General features: G+C 44.5%; 3 long non-coding RNA genes across 4 annotated transcripts in view; 2 read left to right on the forward strand and 1 right to left on the reverse strand.

The window, feature by feature from the left end:
- Positions 1 to 120: 120 nt before the first annotated feature.
- Positions 121 to 27,651, reverse strand: LOC129386462 (uncharacterized). Of its 2 annotated transcripts, none has more exons than XR_008613831.1 (3): positions 27,419 to 27,651; positions 2,146 to 2,311; positions 121 to 914 (listed from the first exon to the last, which is right to left on the reverse strand). It is a non-coding gene; the product is annotated as an uncharacterized lncRNA (long non-coding RNA). The 2 variants fall into 2 exon arrangements; XR_008613832.1 differs by having other exon boundaries at positions 27,570 to 27,636.
- LOC129386461 (uncharacterized) overlaps positions 9,188 to 27,986 on the forward strand; it is a 42,374-nt gene continuing 23,575 nt past the window's right edge. Inside the window, exon 1 of the long non-coding RNA XR_008613830.2 lies at positions 9,188 to 9,495. This is a non-coding gene — a long non-coding RNA (uncharacterized lncRNA). The remainder of the gene's footprint in view (positions 9,496 to 27,986) is intronic.
- On the forward strand, positions 9,882 to 24,964 carry LOC129386460 (uncharacterized). The gene is made up of 4 exons (XR_008613829.2): positions 9,882 to 10,025; positions 11,732 to 11,837; positions 14,344 to 14,413; positions 21,779 to 24,964. It is a non-coding gene; the product is annotated as an uncharacterized lncRNA (long non-coding RNA).

A 27,986-nucleotide genomic window follows, 5' to 3' on the forward strand; every position in this document is an offset into this window, starting at 1 on the left:
TACGGTCAGTCGCACCCCAACAAGACGTTGCTTGAGCACAGCTTTGTCGTGCAAATGAGGGACCTTGGTAATGATGCCTTGCCATGACAATTTATTCTGAAGTGAGTAGAATTACGCAACTGTTTTCACTCATGCCAATCTGCACAAGTGCTGTTTCGCTAAGCTACAAGCAGCTAATGTTCGACCTGCATGTCATCAGAACTACTGTTTGAAGCAGATACTTAAGTTTGTATGCCTACTAGAAAAGGCACATGACATATCTAAAATGGCATAGATGATTTCTCTGCTTAACAGCAGAGAAGCTTCTACAGTGATGGCTTGACCAATTGTGTTGAAAAATTTGTAAAAATAGAATGCATGTTTTAAGACGAAAACAACAGTCAACATGATGATAACATATGTGGTTGCTGCAGGTGTACTGCCTGAGCTGTTGTGCAGGCCATCAGGCTCGAGCATAACTTAAGAACTTCACCCAGTACGATGGGTATTACGGTTACAGGTGGTACCTTTATCGTGGAAAGATTGTGGTTAGTGAGCACAGCTGGTGACAAATCTTGCCGTTTTTTGAATGCCTCTTAATTTTTACGCGTAGCTCTAACATTTTTATTGTCACTTTCAATATGCTGATGATTAGCTAAGGTGTGAAGCTGGACAGTTTAAATATATTATTGGCATACTTCTTCTCGCAATTTATTTTTACATTGGTAGAATGCCGCGTTTTGAACCTCTACATTACGTAATCTCACGTGAACGTTAGAATTGAAACCGTATGCTAGTTGGAGTCCACAATAATCGGGATTATTGTTGTCGGGCAGTAACTGAATTGGCAATTCACTGCATTGGCTTCCTGGCTATGGCATTGTGCTGCCCGGCTTGAGGTGGCAGATTCAATTCTCGGCTGGGGTAGCATCGTTCTGGAAAAGGCAGAAAGCGAAATCACTCATTTACTGGGCTTTGGATGCATGGAAAAAGTCAGGTTGTCAGAATTAATCCGAGCTGTCCACTAGAGAGTCCCTCATAAATCAGCGTGCTACTTCAAACGTTAGACCAAATAATTTATCTGTACAGGCAAAACCTTTCATGTTTCATTTGCGTTTTTCTTGCTTTGAGAAGCAGGAACTGTGAAGTACACCTTGGACATGAACACGAAGTGTGAAAGAAATGCAGAAAATACAAAGAAACACATGGAGAAGGCATTTTTTTGCACTAAGTGCACAAAGGTTTAAGAGGTCTAGCTCGTCTTATGACCCTGCCACACTTCCCAATCTGTGGCTTCCCCTCAAATTACATGCATTGTATTCTGTTAAGGCTCGTTCACACTAGGCCGACCCGACACCGATTTCGGTCTGCCGACTGTCGGAGACAGCGTTTTTTACCTTCGTGTCGGTGCCTATGTCACACTGTACCGACGCCGACAATCTGCCGACGGTCGGCGGAAAGGTCGGCGTCGGTACAGTGTGATGGAGGCACCGACGCGAAGGTAAAAAAGTGTTGGCTGTCGCCGACATTTTGCAGAGCAAAGTCGGTGTCGGGTCGGCCTAGTGTGAGTGAGCCTTTTGGGCTACCACGGCATTTTGCGGAACTTTGGATGTCTACTGGGAACGAAGAGCGTTACATTGGCTCACCACAAGTTACGTCAATCATTGATGAACGCCCATGTGCAACCAAGCACCACCTTTGTATGTCACGTCTCCCTCGCTCTCTTTCTGTACAAAAATATTGGAAAGCGCCTTAATGGCAGCCGTAGTTATTGTGCTTTGAACTAACACGCCTTGAGGGGGTTTCGCCAGCACAGTTTAACCATTGTTCACTTCCCGTACAAGCCATCGCACTGCTGCTGCAAGACGCAGTGAGCACAGGCGATATTAATGTTACTACGAACTGCTTTATACGGTTTGTAGTTGATGTGCGGCTCTTATATGATGAAATGCCTATGTCGTACAATGTGCACCAGATACTGCACATCCGAAGGAGTGTTGTCCAACAAGGACCATTTTGGGCACTCTACTGATTCAGTTTTGAAGCCCACATTGGTCAACTCAACAAGATAGTGCTGTCAGCCAAAGCTGTGCCTATTCAAATTGTCAAACGCATCATGATGGCCTGCAAGTATAATGGTTTGAGTTCACAAGCCAATGCACTTACCGTGAAGTTTTTGGTGCAGCCTGACCACTGCAATAATGATGCTGTCCTCTTTGTGAGCAAGCCATGAGATGTGTCACAGCCATTGGTCGGCTTCGTTCACAACCATCTTGGCAACACTATCTGTGGCCCTCTTGTGGTGAATGACCGAGTCATTCTAGCCGGGAACCTGTGCCACAGTGAGCAGTACTCAAGGTCGAACAAAACGTACAGCACTGCTTTTGTGACGGGCCAAAAAAATACCTGAAATCAAATACATTGTTTCGTTCACGGATGTGACTGGCTGTTTAACAATACTTATTGTGTGTTGTTGGTTCTGTGCCGAGTATGCCTGTAATACAAATAATGTAATAGAATTTCGGAGAGCAGAACAAGAACTTTCAGTTGAGTTATCAACACATGTTAGCCCATGTACGTACATGAAATGTGGCAGGATAATATTTTCCCAATTCTGTTGGCAAGCTGACTTGGGAGTAGTGCATGTATCAATATAAACGTAGAAGCTTTTCTCGCAAATTCTACAGCTCCTTTCGTATGTTAGTATAGGGGGCTTTTCAGAAGCAAGCTTACATTCAGCACAAAAGATTTGTTTAAAAATTTAAGCTGGGCTTTTATGGGTGCCAACTAAAATGCGTTTTGTGATAATGGCGGAAATGAGAAGGCTGTGGTTGATAGTAATGGATGTACGGTGATAGCACAGTCTTAATTAAAAGCCATGACCTCAGATTGGAAGATACATGCAGCAGTCCGGTCTGAAGTGTTCCACGCCCTGCACGATGATAAGACAGCCGAGCACCTCTGCTTTTCCCGTGCGCTCGTAAGCATACAAGAGAATTACTATTCGCCGCGCCTGACCGCCGACGTCGCCCCTTACGTCGAGACATGTCGAGACTGCCAGTGACGCAAGACACCACTGACAATGCCGGCAGGATTACTACAGCTGATCGAGCTTCCTTGCGGACCACTACAGCAAATCGGGATGGATTTGTTGGAAACCTTCCCGACATCAACATCTGGAAACAAGTGGATCGTCGTGGCTACCGACTACCTTACCCGCTGCTGGTTTAAACGAAAGCTCCACCTGCTGCAAAACATCCTTCTGTGAGATGGGGTCCTAAAAGTCCTGATCACCGACAGAGAACGGCCTTCCCTGCAGAGCTCACCCAGACCATTTTGCAATAGAGCCAGATAAGTTTCAGGAGGGCAACTGCCTACCATCCGCAGACGAATGGTCTTACGGAGTGGCTCGCCGAGATGCTTGCAATGTTCGTCGACGTCGAGTACAAGACGTTGAATGCTGTCCTGCCCCACGTAACATTACCTTACAACATGGTGGCGCAAGAAATAACGCAGATCACGCTATTCAAGCTGGCTTATGGCAGGAACCGTACTACGACTCTCGGCGCCATGCTGCCGCACGTCATCGACGAAGAGAATTTCGACGTCACCGCCTATCGCCAGTGCGCCGAGGAAGCCCGACAGCTCGCCTTCTTGCGCATCAAGAACCAGCAGAGGACCGACAGCCGACAATACTATCTTCGACGGCGCTATGTTGAGTACCAGCCCGGCGACCGTGTTTGGGTCTCGACTCCAATACGCGGACGAGGATTGAGCGAGAAACTGTACGACGCTATTTCGGACCGTACAAGACCGTCCGAACTATTCGCGTACTGGACTATGTAGTCAAGGGAGACGGAATTTTTCCATTACAGTGGCGCCACGCAGGAGCTGAAGCCCTCCACATGGTGCGTCTTAAGCCTTTCTACACCCTACTTAGTTTCTTTGTTTCTCTGTTGTAAATTTTGCTTCATTTTGAGTGGTTTTGTTTTCGCTTTCTCGTGTGTTTGTAGAATCAGGACGATGCCTTTTTAAGAGGTGGACATCCAGGCGTGTACTTATTTATCTTGGTCGGGTTACCGTTTTTTTACCGGCTAACAATGGTTAAGCATTATCTCGCAGAGCTGGACAAGCCTGCAGGTATCGGGAAGTTTCTCGAACTTTATGGATGGTTCTATGAGTTTGTTGTCCCCAAATGTTGTGTAATATAATGACATGTATGGGCCACACGAATTGTGTGTGGGCCACACGAAGTGTGTACTTTATCGCCGTAGGTAAATTCCTGGGGAATGCTGTTTTTTGTGTACCGCAATAGGTCCTTTAGAGTTGGCCAAGTTTTTTTAGGGTCATAAACAATGTCCGTAAATTTGTTAGCGTAGTAATCAACTCGTGACAACTCGTATGCGTGCGATTCCCATTTTGTGCGTTGCGCGTAGATTGTTTGTATTGTGGCAAGCCGCCTAGCACGTTTCTCGGGAGTCTCCGGGGCACGCCAAGTCCGTGCGTTTTGACGGACTCGTTCAGCTCGTTCCCGGCGATTGGTGACGACTTTAAGGTCGGTCGACTCGCTCTGAGCCTGCCGCTGCTTGCGTCTCTTCTCCGTCCTTATCGCTCAGCCCTCGGCCTCTCAATCACGAGACGAACCCGGCACGTTCATGGCGAGCACAGAGCCCCTAGAAACTGTCGGAGGAGGTGAACCCAGCGCGCCTCCACCTACCCTCCTCCTCCGAGATGCTTCGCCTTCTTTCTCCTTCCCCGCTTCGCTCAAAGCCACCTAGACTTCTCTCAGTGGCGTTGCTTCGCGGAGCGCATATTGCTACACATGCAAACGAGAGACGCCCCGAACATGCGCAGGGAGCACCGTGGTGTTGAAGTACAAACGGAAGGAGCGCGAATGCGGTCGCCGACGATACATTGATCCCGACGGTGCGAAGCCTGGTACCCCGGCGCGTGATTCTCTTCTCCACCTCCAGGTGCCTTCCTCCAGAAGTGGGCTGAGGAGGTAGCGGAGGCCTACCGCTACTTGTAGACGGATGTCTAGCCATATAATGTGGAGACGGACGCCTGCTGGGACTGGAATACTTAGACATCCCTCTCTCCCGCCGGCCTCTCCCCTCTCTTAAAAGGGGAATAAAGTTCATTCATTCATTCATTCCTCCGGCGCTCGCTTCCCTATCGGATACAACATAATATCGCCGATTTCACTGACGGGGCATGTAGGCTTGCGCCTAAAGATTGTGCGTTTTTCCCGAAGGGGCGCATCATTGACAACAACATCATGGTGTAGCGCTGCGATTGAACTCTTCGGACGGCAGGTGCGACAAGTTGATGCGATGCAGCACGCAAGGCAACTCCTGCTGGGCTGAAGAAACAGCGCTGTAGCAGGTACTAGGCATCTCAAAACGCTGGCGTGATGAGCGCCACTAGTGGCTTTGCAGGCGTCGTACACGAGAAAAAACCATCGGGAAACGATTGGCGTTAGTCAACGCGCAGTAAAGTATTAGATAACGTCAGCTTGACGTTTGCTTTTCAGACCAGAGTATACAAATAACAGCTAAGCAGGAACGCTACAGCGCGTACGATAAGCGGGCGCACAATGCTGATGCCAGCAGCGGAAAGCAGGACGACGACGCTGGCCGAACGCTGCGTTCGGCGAAGCGCAGCGTAGCGTTCGTAGCGTAGCGTTGACGGCGTGTCCACTTGGTCGTTTCTGCAGTGTTAAGAACGGCCAGCTGCAGTGCAAGTTTTGCCGGCCAGTTGCGACAGTGGCCGCCACTTTCCTGGAGCGCCGCCGCAAACCTCTAGCCACGGCGTGACTAAGTCGACTTTGTGTCGAGAACAATACGCGCGTCCTCCACTCTCCGTCGCGGGAGCTAGGATGCGTTCGACGAAGCAGGCTTTGTGCCCAACACGACACTGCCAAGGGAACGTAGGCTGAGGCCGCTTCCCACGCACCGTTCTTGAAGTAAGCCCCGAGTTCTGCGAAGACAGTCGGACGGCGGCGGGCACCGTGAACCTGTGTGTAGGTGTGTGTGTTTGTACTTCCTCGGAAGAGGCGGCTCGTCTTCGGGTCGAACGTTTTCCCTTACCTTGGATCGAGGGAGGAGCGAGTGTTGATAAACCGCTGTTGTGCGGTTGCTCAGCACTCTTTATCTCAAGCAGTCATGTTAGACTGACGCACACTTTTTCTCTCGCAGTCCTGCTAGACTGATGAACTGCATGTAAATACTGTAAATAAACCCATATTCCTCGTTCTCGATGAGAAGAAGTCCTTCCCTTCATCAACGTCCTCAGCGTGGATAAGTTGGACGACGGCATGGGCCAGCTACCTTCTAAATCATGCGGGACTCCAATCTTGACAACGGGTTACGAGCGATGGGATTGAGCCCCCAATACTGACAGCAGCCAAAGTACTCCGCGTTTCTCGAGACGCTCTCGCTGTGAGCTCGCGAACCGCGCATGCACCTTCAGTGGAACTGAACAACGGCGGCAATGGCAGTGGCGTTGCCAACGTTGCTAATGCGCCTCGAGTGTCAATATAGGCTAATTTCTATCGCTATAAAACACAAGACTAAGAGGTCAGACGGGGAGTAGTGATCCTTATCAGTAACTACGTCGGTGTGCGAGTAGAGGAGAAGGAGAGGAAAGAGTCAGAGCTCCAGGCGCCTGGACGTGATGTCTAATTTCTATATTCTGTAAGTTGTTTCGCTTTGACTACAAGGCTCACAGCAAGCTGCCATCAATTCTGTTTATCCTGATTTACTTATATGATCGTAGTAAAACACCATGGAAACGTTTGAGCGTTCTGCAGTATCTGTCGCGACTTGTGACATAGAGTGATCAGCAAAGCACCATTACACCGTCACATGATTTTATTCGACACTACGTTAAAGATCCGTAGTCTTACTGCGTGACCACCCGTTGGGAGGAGGAAGTAAATTGGGATCACCTGGGTTTGCATGTCTAGAGATGCGCAATAGCGAGGCTGCTGCGTGCGCGATTGCAGTCGTTCTGTTGTAGCTCTCGGAAATTAAAGTGTTCAAAGCAGCGTCGTCTGTTACTGCTTGCTTCGTCAATAAAATAGCAGGTTGCATGTGATTGGTTACTGAGAAAAAAATTGTTGAATTGCAGAGAGCACAATTTTGTAAACATGTAATCGCGGAGTTACAAAATAAAGAGAATGTAATTGATTACAAGTAATTCATTACGCCAAGTATGTCATAATGGTATGTACGTATTTCTGGCATGCTTTGTAACGTGTTCCTGCGGCTGAAATTCTCTTTATCCCTGCGCATTCCAGTGTGTAAAATCAGTTATATGATTACGAAGACGATAGAATGACCACGACGACATCACAATGACGGTGTGACCACCAATGCATGACGACGACTGTATGAGAACGATGCTGCGACTACAATGGGATGTCGAGACTGGAAATACGACGCCAGGATGACGAAAATGGAATGAATACAAATGCAGGACGCCGCCGCCGTAACGAAAATAGCATGAAGATGATGAAATGACGACGTCGGTAACAGTAACTGGCCTACGACAAAATAACTGCGACAGAATGTCAATGGTGTAACGACCGTCACCGCATGACCACGACGGTATGACACGACGCAATGACCACGGTTACATGAAGACGAAGGGATGACGAAGCAGGAATGACGACGGTGGCGTGACGACGACAGCCAGACGACAAATGAATGACGACGCATCAATGACGATGACTTTATGATGACGATGACGTGACGGAGACTGGAAGACGGCACGACAAAAATGAGATAACGAAGTTAGAGTGACCACATGGAGCTACCGCGATGGCATAACCACAAATGCTTGACGACAACTGTATGACGACGACTCAATGATGAACCGTGGCACGATGACCATGGCATGGTTATGGTGGCGTAATGACAACTGCATGACGAGGTTGGAATGACGACGACTGAATGATTACGAAGGCATGAGGACGGAGGCGTGATAACCACGAAATGACAAGGCAGTGATGACACCTGATTTAAGATGGCAGAACGACGACGACGCCATGAAACGAAGGAATCATCATAACGGAATATAGGCGCTGAAATGGACCCGACGGCACGACGACGACGTGCCTAAGCGTTCTTGTCTCGGAGCACACGTGTGTGCTTAGGTAGTCTATCACCTGCCACGTGTCACCTGCGGTTCACTACATTCGGTGCCTGTTTCTGCCATGTGTGATACCAGTCAATCGTGCACCTTTGTATATACATATAACTATATCCACAAATATATCCGCCAAGACACTGAGCGACCCGGCAGACAGCCACGCCAAACCAGGGAGGATCGGCAAAGGAAAGCCTCGCTCTAAAGTGCAACTCCGGCAATTTTTGACCATGCCAAAGTAATAGAATATTTACGTTCCCGAGACCTCCCTGTCACGCGTCTGATAGCAGAATTGTTTTGCAGGTTCGAAAGTAATTTTATATAAGCAACAAAGTGCAAAAACGAAACCGAAACCTGACTAAGCAGCCGAGCGAACCTCCTCGTGTGACGTCATGGGTGTAACAACCGGGGAAGGCGCGCAAGGCATGCCGGTCTCGCCCGGTAGCAGCGAAGAGCAGACGCTCGGCTGAATCTTGACTGCGCCGGATCTTCGGGTGGCAATGTCAGCTGCAGCAGGTCTCGGATCTGTCAAATATTGACAGGTATGATTCTGACGAATACGATAGCCACGAATCGCCGTTCGCACTCGACCCGCCATCACGAGAGCCAGCGCCCATGCGCTACATATCGTGTTGCAACATGAAGACAAAGGGTAGCCCAAACCAATGATTTTATACGTGCTGCTTCCTTTTACCCCTTCTCAGAAAAACGCTTAGTATGCTCACTGTAAGATGTGGAGCACGACTTTCCGCACGTGTGTCTCGCAAGAACGCCGCTGACTGTCCAAAGTACCGAACGGTGCATTTGTTTTCATCGATCGGTGCAGGTGCGGGTGGGTGCAGGTGCAGCGACCACTCGTCGTTCGCTTGAGTCATAATACTAGCCGCTCATCGTTGACATCAAATAATGCCAGAATATATCAAAACAGGCAGATTTTGTGCATATAGGCACCGTTGCATCACTGCGAATCGCGCTGCTATGCACGACCACGCACCGTCGAAAACAGCGAGCGGGAGACTGTAGTACGGGAGCGTTATGCTGCCTACTTGTCATTCTTCGTATTCTCTTCATGCTCACAATATGTTACGTAAAGTGGACATATATGAGGACTTTGGCGTGCGATCGTTCATCTAGAGAAGGCATAATTTTCTCGCCGAAACGCCAATGCCAGTATAGACAGCATTGACAGCTGAACCAAGCAGCTGTTTACGCTGCTGTATCAAAGGGGCCTACGCTCGCCGCCCATTTGGGATACGAGACAAGCAGTGCACCTCGGAAGCTAAATAATGAGTCAGCGTGACGATACGTAAAAATACACCCATCTTCGTGCCGGTGAGTGCGGAGGGCAGCTTTCCGTCGAAAACGGTAACGTACACTGTAAACACAAATGAGCCCATATGGGCGTTTTAACAGTTGATATGCCATTTTTCCCCCCTAGCTTAAAATGAGTACGCCCACGAGAAGAAGTAAAATAAGCTAGAACCATTATTATACCCCCGACCCAATTTGAAGGGGCATTGCGGTTGTAAAATGGGGGTTTTCAAGGAATAACGGTGGCGTAGGGAAAATTGAGACGAGCCAAACAGAGAAAAGAATAACTCAGCCATGACCAACAAGGCAGTCAGCCGCAGCGACAATTTCAGTAGGATTATTTCTGCAGTCAGATTCGAAATATCCCGCGCAATGTGTGTCGGCGCTGTTTTTCTGTTCGGAGTAGCCGCGCCTTGGTGCTGCAGAGGACGCCGAAGTCGGAACTACGCGCGGAGGAACACCAACCTTCGGAGCGCGCGCGCGCGCGTTGAAGCAGCTTTCAGCGACGGCCATTCGACCAGCGACGGCACATTCTTCTACCGTGGTTGATGTTTCTCACTGCTTTGAACCCCCAAGACTCCACGGTAAGTGACTTTGAACGATTATTACATGTTCTATGAGTGTGCATGTGTTCTAAGTGAGGAGACGCGCTGATATGACTTGTTGAAGGTCACGATACAACATGGCGCGACAGTTGACCGTCCAGAACCATTTTGCACGATCACTGTGTTTCTTCGAGCTTTGTCGTAATCGAGGCGACTTGAGTGCTCAGAGTCAAGCAAGTGTACTTAAAAATTAGGATTTTATATAATGAGGGACTTTGCCGCGTCTTTAATTGGGCGGATGTGAGCATTCGACATGATCCCCGAAGCGCAAGCCACTACCATAATAGTTACGTGCAGTGCGAGGTGAGCTAAGCTTCGCCGCCTAACCGCGGCCTGAAAATGTGGCGGCTCGTTAAGGGCTTACTGCGGTGCGCGTGTGTGAGTGTTTGTACAGCGATCATTTGAGCGAGAACCGGCGGCGCTTCTTTGTGCGCGGTATCTGCTAGCTGGCGCGTACGTGACGCCAATCCCCTAGCTCGTGCGATTGTGTGCAGTAGGTCGCCCACTTAGCGCGCATTGTGCAGATTTGCCAGTACGCTGCTTTCTATCGTCTGTGTCTCTTCGCGCCCACGTCGTTGATTGTGCAGGCAGTGCGCGACTGCGGCACGTAGCATGTAGAGCCTGCGCCCGTCGACTTTGATCTACGGGCGTGAAATGTTGGCGGCGCGTTTGTGGTATTAAAAGCGTGTGGTGAGCTTCCAACGGCACTACGGGTCAACGCCGCATGAGCTGCCGGTCAGAGTATAAGAACCTCTTTATTGTTAGCGCACTGCTTGGCGGTAACAGGTGTCCTGCTTGGGTTCAGATTACTGGATACGCCGTCACTTGAACCTCGGCGGCCGGAGCAGGTGAGTACCAGTGGCGCCGGCACCTCGGCCGGCAGAAAACGGTGCCCGTGCCGTGACGAGATATATCAATTTACGCGATAGCATTGCCGGTGATAGGTCATACGGGCGCGTCGCTCCATGCCTGTGTTCTTTGCTGAGGCCGCCACTACGCCTGCGGTGCACTTACTACGTTATATCTATATAGTCGATGCTTGTGCAATGTTGTTATTCAACAGCTGGCGCTGTGCTCTGGATACCTGAACTTGTTTAATGTTTAATTACTTTGCTGCTGTGCCATTGCCTATTGGGTACAGATATTTAGTATTGAATTCTAGGTGCCAAATTAACACAAAGAAGTTGCGCTTTTCAACTCAGGATCATATCACACATCACAGCGTCATCCTATATTGCACGAGTATTAATAACAAAATTTCTGTTGCTGGTGAAAAAAAAAAGGGCAGACCGATCAACCTGTAACCTGTATCTGTGAGAAAAATGTGCTTCAAGTCCGCGATTGTCTATAAAAAAAGGTACTACCTTGGTATTCAATGTCAGTAACACTCATAAGTTATGCATCCTTTTGTGTGAAATAATTTGTCTTAGAAGCCATTCATTGTAAGGGATCAGTAAACATCTCATAGCTTAAGTAGTGCATATGTGCATGGGTTGGGCAAAGGTATTGGTTTGTAAAGAGCAAAGCCATTAAGATATAAAATATTGGCAAGCTTAGTTTAACAATAAGCTGACGAATATACAAAACCTAATGTAGCAGCAGATGTTCACCAAGATAAGCTTGTGACCAGCTTTTTTGTGTTCTGTGTGATCACTGTAGTGTCAAATTTTTCATTTTTATTTCAGGACTGCGGCTGCGGTCGTTTCATTGCCAACTGTGAGGATGAAGCAGCTTCATGGCCGGAGATCGGGCGCCTCCCATCAGTTTCCCTTTTCAGCAATAGAGGCCTTGGTATGCTCTTACCTAGAGTTTGCTTTTTTACCCTGTATGTTTTGAGCGCAATGGCTAGTTTAGCGGCATTACTTAGAGTGATTGGTGTGACACCTGTTCCATAGGAGGTATGCAGGTTATCCCACGTAACTCTAGCAAACTTTTAAAAATATGAATATGCCATCTAGCTGCACAGAACCTATGTAATGTTGTTTCCTGTCTCTTGGAAATACTTGGATTTGCTGCATTTTGCCTAATTACCTAATTAGACTTAATCAATTAATCAACTTCTCAAATGTAATTAGATAAGAAGTCTCAATTGTAATATTGTAGAGCAACGTGAAAATTTCCCAGTACAGCTATCTGTGGCTCAATATGTGCTACATAATGTGTTTTTAGAGCATGAAAGAAGCCTGAGAATCTCGCAAAGTGCCTTGAGTATGTTTCTGTGTGACAGCGCCTGTGTTGTGTTCTTCCTTCAGTCCTCGTCTTTTGCGCTGTACTAACAGTCGACCTCGAGTGGCCATTCCCGTGGCAGTCTTGCATGTATTGAGTGCTTGCCCTGTATAGGCATGTGTGTTTCCAGTAAGCAAAAAATACTGAAGGAGCCCAACGTGATGTATTTCAGGACAAGTGTATGATGTAAATTACTATGTGACAATAAAATAAACTGAAACAAGACTTCACAGTAGAGGTATGCAGGTGTGTGCATCAGCATAATGATAAAAACCTCATGCAAGTTTAGAAAAATATTCATTAAGTTAGTTTCTGTCATTCTTCTCTGTCACATTATTATTGCAAAAATGTGCTCTCTAGTATTGCACGATTAAAAACACAGTTCAAACACATCATTTGCTGGAACCTTGACATTCATAGCAACATAGAGAGGAATGGTTAAAAATTTGCTTTGCTTCTCTGACCTTCATTTTAGGTCTTTCTCATGTTTGCTAAGCTTCTTAAACTATCATAGACCCCTTCCAGGGTTTACAGGCAGCTTGAGCACATTGTGCCAGATTGTGGAGAAGCTGCAGAGGTCGCAGTGTGTATAATGGTGTGCGGTAAATGCAAGTTTATTGCAAGATGCATTATGCTCAGTACCAATTATATTAAGTTATAACTTTAGCAAAAATCTCTGTTTTCCAGATATATATCAATGTGTCTCCAAAGAACTGCACTTTTTAAAAGAGTTGCTCATTCTCTGTCTACTGTTCGGTGTTGTTAAATGCATGTATGTTGGACAGCATAGTGCTTGGCCCTCAGCTGAAGGTAGTAGTGTAGGTAGTAGGTAGTAGTGTAGAAAGTGGTAGCAGTAGTAGCTTTATGCATGTGCATAAAGCTGCAGTAAGCCAAATGTGAAAAGATAAGGGCTAATACGATACAGCCATGTAGCAAAATTTACACAAGCAAACTGTTTGATGCAATCCCTAGGAAACTAAGCAAAAATATAAGAATGTGCTTATATGATAAACAGTACCTATGTTTCAGGCGCATGGCCTTCTACCGCCATATTCCATAACAGTTCATTATTTAACACTTTAAAACTACTTGCCCTGTTTATGTCTAACTGCTCTAAATTCGAAAATTTTCATTGATTGCACTATGAAGGTTTTGGCCGTGGCTTAAGTTACTGCCAGAATTAAATTTATAGTTGTGGCCGTCCTATGGGTGATAACAAAAAGCCATTTTGGAACCAGGTGACTGTTATGCAGTATGCTAAGTGTGCGTATTAGAACAGCCACTTATATTTTCATTGTAACCATGTATAAAGTATGTATGTACACATCTCGAAGCCATAGACTGTGTACTGTTAATTGGAGGTGTTATTGTGTGGAGTAGGTTTTTTTGTAAGCATTGTCTAGAGTTTGCACTACATTAAGGTGTAGTGAAGCCAAGCGAAAAATATTGACAAAATGGCTAAAGTACATTCTTAAGAGTATTAAGTGCACTTAGATGACTTTACAGCATGTAGTAAAACAAGAATGGGAACTGAAGTGCTTAATTTTTGTTCATTATTACCATATGGCACCAACATGCAATGAAGACAAAAGAGGAAGAGAAGTGAAGTGCACTAAAGGGCAACTCGCTCCTGATGGGAGCTGCATTCACATCTACATGATGCATGCAATCTTTGAGTTATAGCAGCAGCTAACCACCTGTTCACATTGTTGCACATTTGTATTGTTTATGTACTAAGTCTGGCCCTGGAAGTGTTAAGCAGTGCCACTTGTGGCATTGGTGCTGCATGCAAGACATCCTTCTAACCACAGGTGTTATGTATTATGTAAACCTAAGTTCTTTTAAATTCATGTAACCCACAAAAGTTCCATTTGAAAGGATGTGCCATATTCGCCACCATTGCCATGAGTAGCATTGGCTGACAGTCACAGGGCGAGACGTTAACCTTGCTCAGCTATTATGCAAAACTATTTTACATACAAATGTGGTAATTAGTATACATGCCGAAAGCCTCACAGAATAAAATTTTTTATTCGCATCTTACAACGATTGTTATTTTGCTTTAACTCAGGAGGCCTTTCTACCTGCGTTGCATCCTGTGGCTGGACCACTCCCACGATCTCGGCAGAATCGTTACACAGGTGTGTTCTTTTGTGATTCTCAGTACTGATATTTTCTAGTTTACATTCAATGTAAATGCACAGATCAAATGAAAAACAGGTTAAAAGATGAGCTCACAGGCACTGTATCCAAATGTTTGTTAGGAAGGAAAATCTTTTTTACAAGTTGTCGTTATAGCAACACAAGAGAGTGTGCACATCACACCACCAGTACCTAGCAAGCAACAGCATTATACCGTAGAAGAAGCCAAAACATCAGGCGAAAACCTGTACTAAACTAGGGACTGCATTAAGACCTTTTCGAGGCTTAAACTATTTCTTGGGTTACTCTGTCTAATTGCTTGAACTGAACTGACGTGTCCTGCAAAACAATTTGCATTCGCATTTGATACAATCTGCAGCAAAATATGAACAAAGGGCTGCAATACTCTAAGGGCCTACTATTGAAGTTGCAACCAGTCTTCCCAGTGTACTGCAGCCTCAGGAACATGAAATGTGGTACACTGTACCACATGCACACACAACAAATTTTAATCCATGGGCATCTGTACACTGTGCTTGTGCAGGACTGCGCAACTGGCTGTTTATTCGTGACTGAAACAGCTACGTACATCAAGACTGTATTGGGAAGCCACCATCTTTTTCAGTCAGTGCAACAGTCCATAAACATATGGATTTCCATGAGCATTTTGTCTGCCACACTTTTCTTTGTCGTTTTTTTTGCACTCCAGCTTTGATGGCTGCAAGACACTTCAGGCTGGCTGAAGAGACAGTGGTAGCCTAGTAGGTGGCCTCACAAAGTTGTTATTTTGATTTTTAAGAGCCGACTTGCTTTGGACAATGCTGAATAACACATCAAAAGGCACGGGATTATTGACAAGGTTAGAATGACTTTGAAAGAAGTTTAAGGCTTCTTTTAAACTCTGATCTGTCTGCTGAGACCAAATCATGTCAGCTTTTAATGAAGCAATGTTCAGGTTGGAAAGCTGCAAGGCTGTGTGGTTACTCAAACACCATCATTGCTTCATATAGCTGAAGTTGCTGTGACATCAAGGCAGAAGGAAATGACATGGCAAAGGAAAGGTTGGTCGACAAAGGACTCATTGGCAATTATGTAGGTTCAAGGGCTATTGCACTGAGTAAGAAAATGTGTTCCTGATACAGCGTGAACAGTGTTAATGCTGAAGAACAAACTGGCACCATCTCCCCAGTCCTACACAAGCACGTGCATAGAAAGGGATGCCTGTTGGCCTTGAGGGCCACCACTGGAGGGATCACCTGCTATCACTATGACATAGAATGTGACATCAGATGACTATAGTTCACACCTTTGCTGCAGCTCGCTGGCTGGGCAATTGAAGCCTTGATTGTAAGGATGAAAAGTTTCAATCACAAGGTGGCAATTTAGTTGCCAACTCTTACAGCATGGTTCACTACTCAGTGCTGCAGTGCTGGACGTATTTGACCAAGCCTGGTGCGAGTTCTCATGAGTACCCATGTTCAAGCTGCCGCTAGATACTTAGTTGATAAAGTCACTGAAAATGAAATTTGGTCATCGAAAGAGTCATGAAAACGATGCACACAAGGCTTGTAGCGTGCTTACTTGGTATGGCCTCAATCAAGACACCCTGTGTAGAGATGCTGGCAAAAGTGCAGCAGAAGTGTGGATTGAGGAGACAAAAATATAAGCTGTTCAAGTTCCACATATAACAAACGGATAATAAATCGCCGTTGAGCAAGAACTCCGGCAAAAGGGGCAAGCTGCACTCCCCACAACGAATGCTATAAAAACAGTACTGTTATTGCAGCAAAATTGCCTATAGCTCTTTTGATAGCTTGATAGCTGGTAGCTACTTCATGGTAGCACTTGATAGCTGGTATCACACAATGTTTTCTATGCCACGGAAATATTCCAGCACGTGCGGGCCACAATTCTCCTAGAGGCCAATACAGACACAGGTTGCCAGCAAGCATGGACTAAAGATTTTTCCGTTTGCATTGATGTAGTCTACCACATTTTGTTTTCTTGGGTGCACAGTCACACTGGGGTAACAATTTTCTGCCTGAATATTCATCGCAGGGAGCACTGCAGCCAGCTGAAGCGAGTTTTTTGTTCACACCTTGCCACAGATGCGGCAAGATGTAGACTTGACCCATTTTTCTAGGCACATTTGTTGGGTTCAAGAAAGAACACAGAGTAGCTTAAGAACTTTATTCCTTCTAGATTTAAGGCGTGGGGCCAGGTATTAACCATTGTTTTAAGAATTTTCCCAAACCGGGAAAAATTCTTTCTTGAAAGTCTTCTCATATCAGCTTGATACAGTCCCTGGCTTAGTATGGGTGCATGTGCTGTGGCTTTGTTTTAGTCTGTTTAAAAGGTCGTTTTCCTTTTGAGTGTTCCAGTCGCAAAGAAATCACAAATATATTTTGATTTCAGGAACCTTTGTGACATTACATAATTCCTTTACATGTTGCAACCAAGCTTATTTTTTAAACACATGCCTTTCTTTCAGCATGAAAAAAACATCTTAGATGAAACAAGGCAAAAATGGCTGCTTATGCATTTGTACAATATTCCAACTGAGAGAGGTGAAAAGTAATAAAATGTTTACTTTCATAATTTTTCTACCATGTGTACAACATTTCTTAATAGGCATGAAGCAAATTCACTTTTATCACTAGCATATTACAGAAACAAAAAATGACAAACTGAGCTTTTAAGGGGGCCCTCAGAAGGGCCCAGTCCGTGCGTCTTCTTTTCTAGCACCATAGCTGTGAGGGCAGCTGAGCACATCTGGAGCCTGCACACCCTGTTCTAGAGGTGATCTGCTGCGTGTGGAAAGACTAGACGTGCTGATATGGCGTGGTATTATGTGCACAGTCTTCCCCCGTGTTTAGTACACGGGGTTGCATAATCTGTAGTTTCAGAGATGCATTGAAGTTTGATACAGACAAAGCATTCACCTCCACTGCCAGCACTTTTCATGATGGTGTCGTTCCACTGTGTGTGGCAGTATCAAAGAGGACAGGGTGGATGCGAAAGCAAGGCTGGGTTTGCTTCATGCTACCTATGTGAAGGTATCGTTAACACACCGTGAAACCGTATCTTTGGTCGCCGACTCTCAAATTCAAAATTTTTTTCTCATTCAGATTTGTGTTTTCTGACTGCGGCCCTTTCCGTCGGAAAACAATCCATTTGCAAATGTACTTATTTGACTAAACGGTCGAATCTGAGTACAACAAACCAAATTGCTGATTTTAGTGCATTCGTTATGTTGGGGTTCCTTTGTATATGACTCCAGAGAAAGCCGACCATTGTCTGCTCACACTCCGCCGTGCCCGCCCATATAGGAATAAACTTAATTTTGGTTGGCCACGATGCTTATTGGTGTAGTAGCTGTCGTGTGTCCACCCATACACATTTTGTTGGCTTCCCGAAAACCTCAAAGAACAGCGGTATTTTGCTTATGTGCATTCACTAATCAAATAAGTACATGTTTGCTAGAATCCCCATAATATTGAGTCAGCTGGTCTGCTTGAAAATGTTCAAAATGTGGCAGTTAGATTTGTAATAGGAAGTCATACTAAAAGGCTTTGTATTACTGAGAGTAAGGGTAAGCTGCAATGGCAGGATTTAAAAGACTGGGAAATCTCTTCAGTTAAGATTATTTCAAGCATATACTGTTCCAAACATGTAGAGATAGAGAAATTCATATCAGGCTATCATCATACCTCACAAGAAAGGGATTACACTAAAAAGGTTTATAATTTCCTTTACTTATAGGTGATGCCTCACATTGTTTTTTCCTTGGACCAAAGGGACTGCAAGGTTTTTCAGCCTGCAATTGTTTGCATAGTTTTCAAAGATAATTCCCTCCCTGCTTTGTGTGCTTGATTTGAATGTAAGTTACATTACACAGAATGTATACCCCCCCTGCAATGCCAGTACAGGCGAAGCAGGTACTAAATGAATAACCACGAAAGGATTTTGGAGCGAGCAAAAATGGCATGTGCAATAGATATGCGTAGGTGTCCCGTTGGTGTTGCTGTCAAACAAGAAATTGGGATATCGAGGAACTGAGCAAAGTAACTACATGTGTGCTTGCCAAACTATAGCTGTCATTTACACCTTGATTGTGACTTAGCTACCAAAAGAAGTTTTTTTGTCTTGTTCTTTTTCTGTTAAAATGTACTTTTTTCTTTGTCTACTTTGGTTTGGGTTTTTGTAGCTATATCGTGCACATGTGACCAATAATGCCGTGTGGAAGTTAGTGGTTGTTGGTATTTCTCACTGCCTGTCGTTTGTTCAATGTGTGTACTAAAGTCAATAGAGCACCAACCAGTATAACCTAGTGTGTTGAATTTGTTTTCTTGTTTTAGTACAAATTATCTGACTGGTTATGTGCCCAAATAAACAATTAGATTATGAAAACAAAGTTCATCAGAACATGTCATGCATTTTACTTATAATTACCCTATTTCAACTGCAGAACCCACATATTAAGGCATGTAGATTTAAGTGGAACAAGTCTTTTTGCAATCCTTAGTTCTGAATAGGTGAGAGCAGTGCTAAGGGCACAAAGTGAGTCCACATAGATAAATGGCATGGTGCACTGTGCACTGACTAATAATTGATGTGTTTTCGCAACAGACAAGCAAATAAATATCCATTAATGCCTTGTCAAAGGCACGAAAGCTCATAAAGAGGCAGGGGGGTGGTCAGATACAAATGTGCCGTGGTTTCAGGTTTGTTAACAAGCATACCACTTTTCTGTAACTTCAGAGAACAGGTGCTGCGCTGACACATTAATCTTTTTTTTTTTTCTTGTTGTTATTTTGTGGGATTTGATTAGTTTCTGGGTTAATGGTTGCTGCTTTCGCTAACATGTTGCACTTATGAAATTTGGGCTGTCATCTGCACTGTTTACAGTGTATGTACTCTTATGGTCACATTATAGTGGTGCTTAATCGTGAAGGCTCTCATTCAAATATAAGCTTGTCTGGTCTACATATGCTTTCCTTCATGCCAAAGGAATAAGATATACTATGTTTATGTCAGAAGGAAAGAAATTGAGACTGGTGTCTATTATTGCACATAAATCTATGCTTAGTTGCGTTAACATTTTTGCATAATTTCAACAACTTATTTAGTGCATTTCTGTAACATTCACACTCTTTCTTACCCACTTAGGTGTAAGGAATAAAGGCAAAAAAGTGAAGCATTGCAGTGGATTTAACTTAATGCTCTTGATTCTTGTTACCTTCTTGATAGCTTTTCTATTTGGAAGAGCATATGTACAAAAGCATGTTTTGACCAAATAGGCTGCTGTTTGGGAGGCTTTGCAAGCACCACTATAACATGACAAAAGCAGTGTGTGGCCATTTGGTTATATAAATTCTGGTGTAATGACACCACAAAAAGTAAACAAAGATATGTACGCACATGACACAAGCACCGGATCTCACTTCAAGCTTTAAAATAAGGAAACAGGCAATATTTAATAACAGGTGGAGACATGATGTGATGATATCTGTTAAAAGAAATTCTTTATGCAGTGCAACTAATGGATCACTGATACATTCGTCGTACTTTTTAAATGTTGCAAGCCACAATTACCTTGCATGTTGTCAGGTCGTAATACCTGGCTACAACGCAAGTTTTGTGGAACACAGGACCGCAGTCACATTCTTTGCAGTATTTAACATTGTGTGATGGAGGATTGTTTCACACGGATGACTCATACTCCCTCAATTTCCCTGATTTCGCATTAATAGAGCATCCCACCTGTCCAATGTAGGCACGGCCTTATGATGGCAGCAGACTACACAACGCTTGCGGCCTAGCTCACTAGATGCATATTGTGCTTCAACCACAACCAACCTTTTCCTTTTTTTGGCTTCTGCCTTTTATTACAGCACAAAACTCTCCTAACAAGGGCCTGAGAAAACAATGATTTGCGCAACTAAATTAGGCATGAATATGGAATATAATGAATGAGATGAAGTAAAAAAGTGGTTGCAGTTGTTTCGTATGCATTTGTAATTTTCATGGGTAATTATGTAGCTGGTCTCTACGGGCAAAAATTTTTTTTCTGTATGAAACATGTGATGAGAGATTCGCTCTGATGAGAAAAAAAGACAAGCCAGGAAAACAAATTAATTTGTTGCGTGCAGCACAATTTGCAGGCGGTGCACTGTGCAACGGAGGTTATGTACAGTCAGCCATTCCCATCCAGTCATGCTTGCATTGCATACACACATTGTATTAATTTGAGATTGCGGCTAATGAAGTTTGTGTGGAATAACTCTCATTCGCACATAGTGATGCACTGCAAAATAGATTGGTTCGTTCCTGTGTTCATCAAAACTTGTAGCCAAAAATTATGAGCAGATGTACATAAGATAATTAAGCTTTGGCAGATTAGCACGAAAAGGACAAATGCATCAGTCATTCTCAGCTACATTGCACAAAGAATTTGTTTTTGAATTAATGACATCACTTCCTGTCACTATGTGATGTATATGATGTCTGTTTTCTTATTAAAGCGAGAGTTGAGGTTAGGCACTTGTGTCCTGCATGTCTTTGTCTTCGTTTGCTTCTGTGGTGCCATTACACCAGAATAAGTCCATGACAGGAGCTGCCAGTCTATGCAGTTATACTACATTGGGCTCAGTACGCCTGGCGGCCTGAATGTGACGAGTGCGAAGTAGCAGTAAGAACTTCAGAAGGGTAGAATTTTGTGTCGGTGGTGCATATTACAGTATGGTGAAGCGCTATAGATGGAACAGTGTGAGGCGAGAAAGATGGGAAAGTGCTACAGACAACTGTGAATGTTTACTGGAAAGTTTCGCTGCAGCGGGACAATGCATGCATTATCCTGGTGCAGCAAAATTTGCCAATGTTCATAGTTGTCAGTAGTACTTGCCCATCTACATTACACTTCACCGTACACTAGTAGCAGTAACAACATAAACCAACTGACCCGAGCAATAATGAAAGCCCACAGAATTGCCAAATTGTAGGAGAAATGTTTCAGTGTAACACGTGTTTTGTTAACTGACAAGCAAATGGCATACATGTCTGCGAACCGATGATCAGATGCATTTTTCATGCACATACATTATTTTGTACAACTGCTTCCTGCTTTGGTTTTTTTATGGCTTTTAGGAAGCATTCCAAAGTACTTAACTGTTTGTCTGTTCTAAAATTGAATCTGTTCTCAGCCAGCACTATGTGGCATTACTGCATAAGCCCTTACTTCGTCAGTGTCCTTTGCACTGTTCCCAACTAAATATGAATAACCAAATAACCATGTTTTTTATTTTCAGATTATGAAGAAAATACTCTTAATATGTATTTCATTAGAAAAATTTTCTCAATTTTAGGAAGAAGTCTGGCTGGCCCCAAGCCTGGTGCAAAATGAAGAAATGGCACTCCACATCAATTCATGTTTACTTGTTGTCATAACCAGTCTGTTAGCTTAATTTTTGGTTCTTCCTATTGAATTCTCAAGAAAGGTGCCAACTCTGTCATTCACTCTGCAAACAAATTTTTGCACTTGGGGATGCAGCCATGCACAAAGCCTTTGAGCTCATTAATATCTTTATTTTTTAAAGAAAGTGCAGCTGCTGCGTGGAGCAATAGGTTGAATAAGACGAGGGTAAATGAAAAGATGGCGAAATTAGTCATCAACAGTTGTCCAACAAAGGAAGTCTCAAGCTGGAGGCAGCATCTTTGCAAGAGAACCAAATGGCTCCAGCCTGAGACATTCGTTGTTCAACCTGGCAAGTCTCCTTCTCTAAATATTTCCTCTAGCCTGAGACCTATATCCATTCCACCACCCTTGACCAACAATACACCTATACATTTGGCAACCCATGGAAAGGTAGCAAATTCACATTCAAGGAAAGGGAATGTAGTGTGCACCCTGGAAGGTAGCATGAACAGTATTTTATTTACTTAATGAAATGCAGATTTGCTATCCAATTACTTTATTTTGATCCCCGTTTTATAATTGGACAGCATGGTTCCTCAGAGAGAATAATAATTCGAAGCTCACACAATTTTGCTCCTTTATGTCCGTTAAATCTGTCCTGGTTGCTACACTATCAGCCCTGTCTGCAATTGCGTAGCAGTGTTTTGAGCATGCATCCAAATTCAAAAGAATAGTTAGGCTTCTACCTCAGAATGTTTGCTACTGTGTTGCAGCTCGAATTCTATGTCTAGGTGGTCACTGTGATGCCATGTGCTTTTTAAATAAGACCAATATGCTATTTGAAGGGCAATTAAATGCAATCTCAAATGACCTCAGCTCGGGGAATGACACAATTGGAGGTCAATGTGATAAGGAGGATTTGATTTCTGAAAACAAGGCACTTAAACGGGAGAAAGCATGACTAATTTCGTATAAAGATGCTGCTTTTGGATGTGATCAGGGAAGGTACTTGTTCGTGGCTGCATTTGCAACATGTTACATTGCTGGCTTTATATATTGCACTGGGTACAGTGAAATGTTGCTGCTTGCACAATATTCAACTAAACATGGTAGCCATGCTAATGTGTCCATGCAGAACACAACTCATCCACTATTATGGACTACAGTGGAATCTCGATAAACGAAAATCGCTTCGAAACTGCCGCTTAAATAGGACACCATCCTGATAATTGGTTGGCTCTCTGCAATGTCTCTCAGTAAATATAATACCTGGTAAATGGAACCAATTTCCCTGGCACCTTGAGGTTCCATTTAAAGAGCACCCACTGTAAAAATATAGGGGGGATCGTGTTTGGAACTTTCGTAAATGTAGTCTTAAACAAAACCGCATTTCAGTGGGAGCGAAATGCAAAAGCACCTGTGTACTTAGACAGGTGCATGTTAAAGAACCCCAGGTTGTCCAAATTAATTCGGGTTACTCGCTATGGCATGTGTCATAATCAGAAGGTGGGTTCTGGTTAATAATTTTAATAGCTTGCTCAGAAATCCAGCACTAAATTATGTAGCTTGTTTGTGTGATGAGTCCCAATTTCTTAATTTAGTACTTTGACATTTATCATATTTGTGTGCTAGCCCATGCAAAATACCACTGATCGGCCTCATTATACCAGCCACTGTTAATTAGGAATGGCTTAGTCAAGCAACTTAAACTTACAGCACAAACACCTAAGACGAACCACAAAAGGAAGATACGACACACACTGGTGCTAACTTCTTTATTTCTTCGTCGTCGATGCAATATAAACCCTAGGCCACACTACCGCGCAGGCACTCAGATTACATTACAGAGATCTGCCAAATTATCACATACGGAAGCGTAGGAAGTCAAATTCAGATGGATGCAGGGACAAAGATATCTTACTAATGCAATTATCGCCCTGCCTTTCTTGTGGTAAGCCTCTAAGGCAAGCCGCACATGCTCATTCTTGCTTTTGCCAAGAATGAGCACGTCCCATCAAGTTGTGCCTTACAATTGTTGCAAGAGTTTGTATGCGCACCAAGGTGCGCTCCTCTATCTACATTTTTGTTTACTTGTTGCGCATGTTCCCTGAGTCGCTCATTGATGCAATGCCCTATCTAGCCAAGCTATGTCTTAGCACATGAGAGTGAATTGTATAAACCACGCCGACCGCGCACAACATGTATGAAGCATCATGCCGAATTCGGCGTCCTCCTCTGCCCTCTCCGCAGGTGCGGGAGCATAGCTTTAAAAGCTTGTTCGGTGCAGAAAACGCCAAAGGAACACTATGCCTGCAAGCAATTTTCTTGAGTTGATAGATGACCTTATGTGTTTAAGGGACCGCGCAGGGAACATGCACAAAAAGTAAACAAAAATGTAGATAGAAGAGTGCACATTGTTGCGCATATAAACTCTTGCAAAAATTGTGAGGCACGACTTGATGGGACGTCGATTCATGGCGAAAGCATGAATGAGCTTGCGCGGCTTGCCTTAGAGGCCTACGACATAAAAAGGCAAAATGATAATTGCATCAGTGACATAGCTTTGTCCCTGCACCCATCTGAATTTGAGTTCCTACGTTTGCATATGTGATAATTTGGGAGATCTCTGTAATGTAATGTGTGCGCCTGTGCAGTTGTGTGGCCTAGGGCATATATATGCATCGACGACGAAGAAATAAAGAAGTTGTCAGTTAGTGCCAGCGTGTGTCGTATCTGCCTTTTGCGGTTCGTCTTAGGTGTTTGCGCTGTAAGTTTTAAGTTCAGAATTATGTGCCAACTAGGCCAAATGAAGTTTTACTCTTAGTCAAGCGAGCTCAATATATAGTCTGTGCAAAAGTGTGGAGCGTCAGTACAAAGTAACAGTTCAAACACATGGCTCTGTAGTTACAGTTCAGTATGAAACGAGATAAGATTTCTTAGCATTTCTTTCATTTACTAATTTCATTGTATTAGGACATGTAGAATACTAGCAACTGGCATGCTTACAATGTACAGTGCTCTTTTTTAAAATCCAGATAATTGTTTTACTGGGGCAGAAATGTGTTTTCTTTTGGGCCCGGAAGTGAACATATTATATTTCTTACATTTGGTGTAAAATAAATTTTCTTCACTGTCAGTGTGTGTCTCGTGCATTTTTCCTTTCAGCAAGTAGCAACTGCTCTCGAAGGCGTTTGCTGGCCTCGGAGGCACTGCCGATAAGCTAGGACGACTGTATAAAAGCTTTGCAAAGAGGGGCTCTGTGATCAGCGAAAGGGAAAAAAAATGAAGACGTGCGGTGACGGGTTCATTCGCCATTGGACCACGTGTGCGCGTGACTTGGTCGATTCAGCGGTGGCCCTGTGCCGTCGATTGGACCACGTGTGGCGAGCCCGCGGCGAAATGCTTCGTGGCGGTACGCCGCGCCTATGCAGCAGCAGACGGAACACCGCAGGCCAAGGTGTCGGACGCCGGCGTTCGCTCCGAGCAGGTGCGACGCCTGCTCGGGTGGCAGCTCACGGACGGCCGAGTTCCCTTGAGCCTTGATCGCCGGCGTTCGACATTTCGGCCTGCGGTGTTCCGTCTGGTACTGCGTAAGCGCGTGACCCGCGCCACCATGCATTTCGCTACGAGCTTGCCGCACCTAAACTAAAATGCCTTTAATTCCTTCACAATACTCCCATTGTACCTCCCAGTCAAATAGGGGGGGGGGGGGGGGGTGAAGTGGGCGTATACGTTACCCCCGTTGTGTGCCCAATTAATGCCCACGTCAATGGGAGTTTTATCGTACGCCCTTTCAATGGGAGCAAAAAGATGTACAAAAGGGAATGCGCTAGAGGACAAGCAAAAAACGCCCATCTGGGTGTTTTTTTGTTTACAGTGTACCGATATCAATACTGCTCCGTGTCGTCGCTTCTCGCTTTTTGTGTGTGAACTGTACGACATGAGGAATGGCTTATTTAAAATCCATATGGACAAAACTGAACCACACATGTAGTTTCCTTCATCCTGATGGCTTAATTAGCTTCATGTCAGTCGCTCAGGTCCGCCAGCAGCAGACGCATGAACTACGCGACTGTGACACATAGGCTTAACCTCGGCTGAACGGGATCGGCATAGCCTCAAACTGTGTTTCTGTATGACGAGGGCTGCAGTTCGTGCAGCCAACAACGCAACACCACTTGCCACCCCTCGTCACTTGCGCGTTCACAGGAAAGGCAAATTCTCGGGACAGCAACTTTTCACGCGAAGCACTAGTTCACGATCGTGGACTCCTCCATGCTCTCGTCGCTGTCGTCTGCATGATCCAGGCATGCTCTGAGTGGGACTCCCCTGACGTCATACTCAATGTTGCCTGTAACTGAGGAGCAGGTAACGTAGGGTGCTAGAAGCAATTTATTAAATTAATTTGTAAAAAATCTGTGCACCTCTCAAACCAGCTTTTTTTGGACATGACGGGAGTGTGCAGAGGAACGTACCCAGCGAATTTCATCGACATCCGTTCACATCGAAAAATCACTGGAGTTGCCCCTTAATACAGACTTAACCAGATGAAACATGGCATAACAGTAGAAAGTGAACGCTGCTTCATAAACCAGCAGCCAGAAGAGGAAGATCGAACAGAACTGAAGAACAAGAAACAATTAATACAAGATAAAAAGAAATACTTGAAAAAGAAACACAAGAACCTAGAGCGGCATCAACAGGAATAGTAATATTAGGAAAACTGCACAGGACGCTATGTTAAACAAAAAGGGACACGACCAGAAGCACGGGAACACTACACACGTCCTTTCAAAAAGTTTCAGTTCGATCCCGTCAATTTTGGTTGTTTCAGTGCCACTCAGTGCAAGTCGAGCCGTGCGTAACGCTTATTTGTAGTAAATTGCCTTCCTAGGAAGGATATGTGTAATGTTCTTGTTTTTTTTTTCTGAAGCAACACCGTGCTTTTTTTAGCTTAGTATTCTAATATTTTTGTCTTGATGCAGCTCTTGATTTTTAGTCACGCTTTAAAGTTTTGTTTTAGGTTCTGTTGTTCCGCTTTCCTTTCATGGATATGGGCTTCTAACGCAATCTTTCCTTTTAAAGTATCATATTTCATCCGGTGAAGTTTTTAATTCTTAAGGAGCTTGTTTGGATATCTTTAATTTCTTTAATTACGGTTTCTCGCATATGTCCTGTGCACGGGGGCTATTCTACCTGACGTCAAAATTTTGCAGTCAGAAGTCGTTAAGAGGCAATCTTGCTAGCACATTATCGCCACCGTTATGTTTGTAAGGCGTTTCCACCATGGAGTTTGGTACCCCTGCCTTTGTCTGGATTTTGTGTGGGTTTTGCCTTGGTAACATTCGACTACTATAAACAACGCCATGATTCATGGTCGTCATGCGCATATATATTTAAATTTTGATGTTTTTAAATAAACTTAAGTTGGAAGGTATGCGCCTGTTCCGTGCACTGGGCCTTTGTCCTCTTGAGCTATGATTTATCGTTCGTTCCAAAATAACTCGCACAGGAAAACGTTTTGCGAAGACAATCTAGACGTTGCCGGCCTACCTACCAGGCGCGGGAAAGTATTGGCAGCTGTTCCCACCTGCGCATGAAACACCACAATGGAACGATGGCCGCGGTTACACCATTTGGTACAGGCTACTTGGTACTGTAGGGAATTGTTCGAGCATTCCTAGAACTAGAGCGTAAAATCATCCATGACGTAATGGCAGAATCGCAGGGACGTCACTCACGCCTGATTTCCTGCGTCATGCATAGCGACCAGCCCAGAGCCACGCCAATTCTTATTAAGCAATAGCTGACTGTACTCGCAGCTGTCTGCCGCGTTTGTGTTGCTTGCTTTTGGCCGCGACTTCACATGACAATAAATTCGGTACTTTATTATTTTTTTATGGCAGTGTTTCTGCTTTTCCACGCCAGACGTGGGATCCTATTTTGTTCGTTGAAATGATACACACAATAGCTGCTTCGAAGCAGGGTTCAGGGTGTATAGTACCTTCTTGTTTTTATGACTGAATTTTCAAATTCACTTGACATGCTACAGAGAGAAAATCACACAAAGGGCCACCTGCAGCTGTATTCTGCCATGGTTCCCGCGTAATGTCTTAACACAAATGTCACAGTTTCACCCGAAAGGCGCAGCCCTTGTT

This window comes from Dermacentor andersoni, chromosome 4 (genome assembly GCF_023375885.2).
Source record: "Dermacentor andersoni chromosome 4, qqDerAnde1_hic_scaffold, whole genome shotgun sequence".
Taxonomy (NCBI): domain Eukaryota; kingdom Metazoa; phylum Arthropoda; class Arachnida; order Ixodida; family Ixodidae; genus Dermacentor; species Dermacentor andersoni.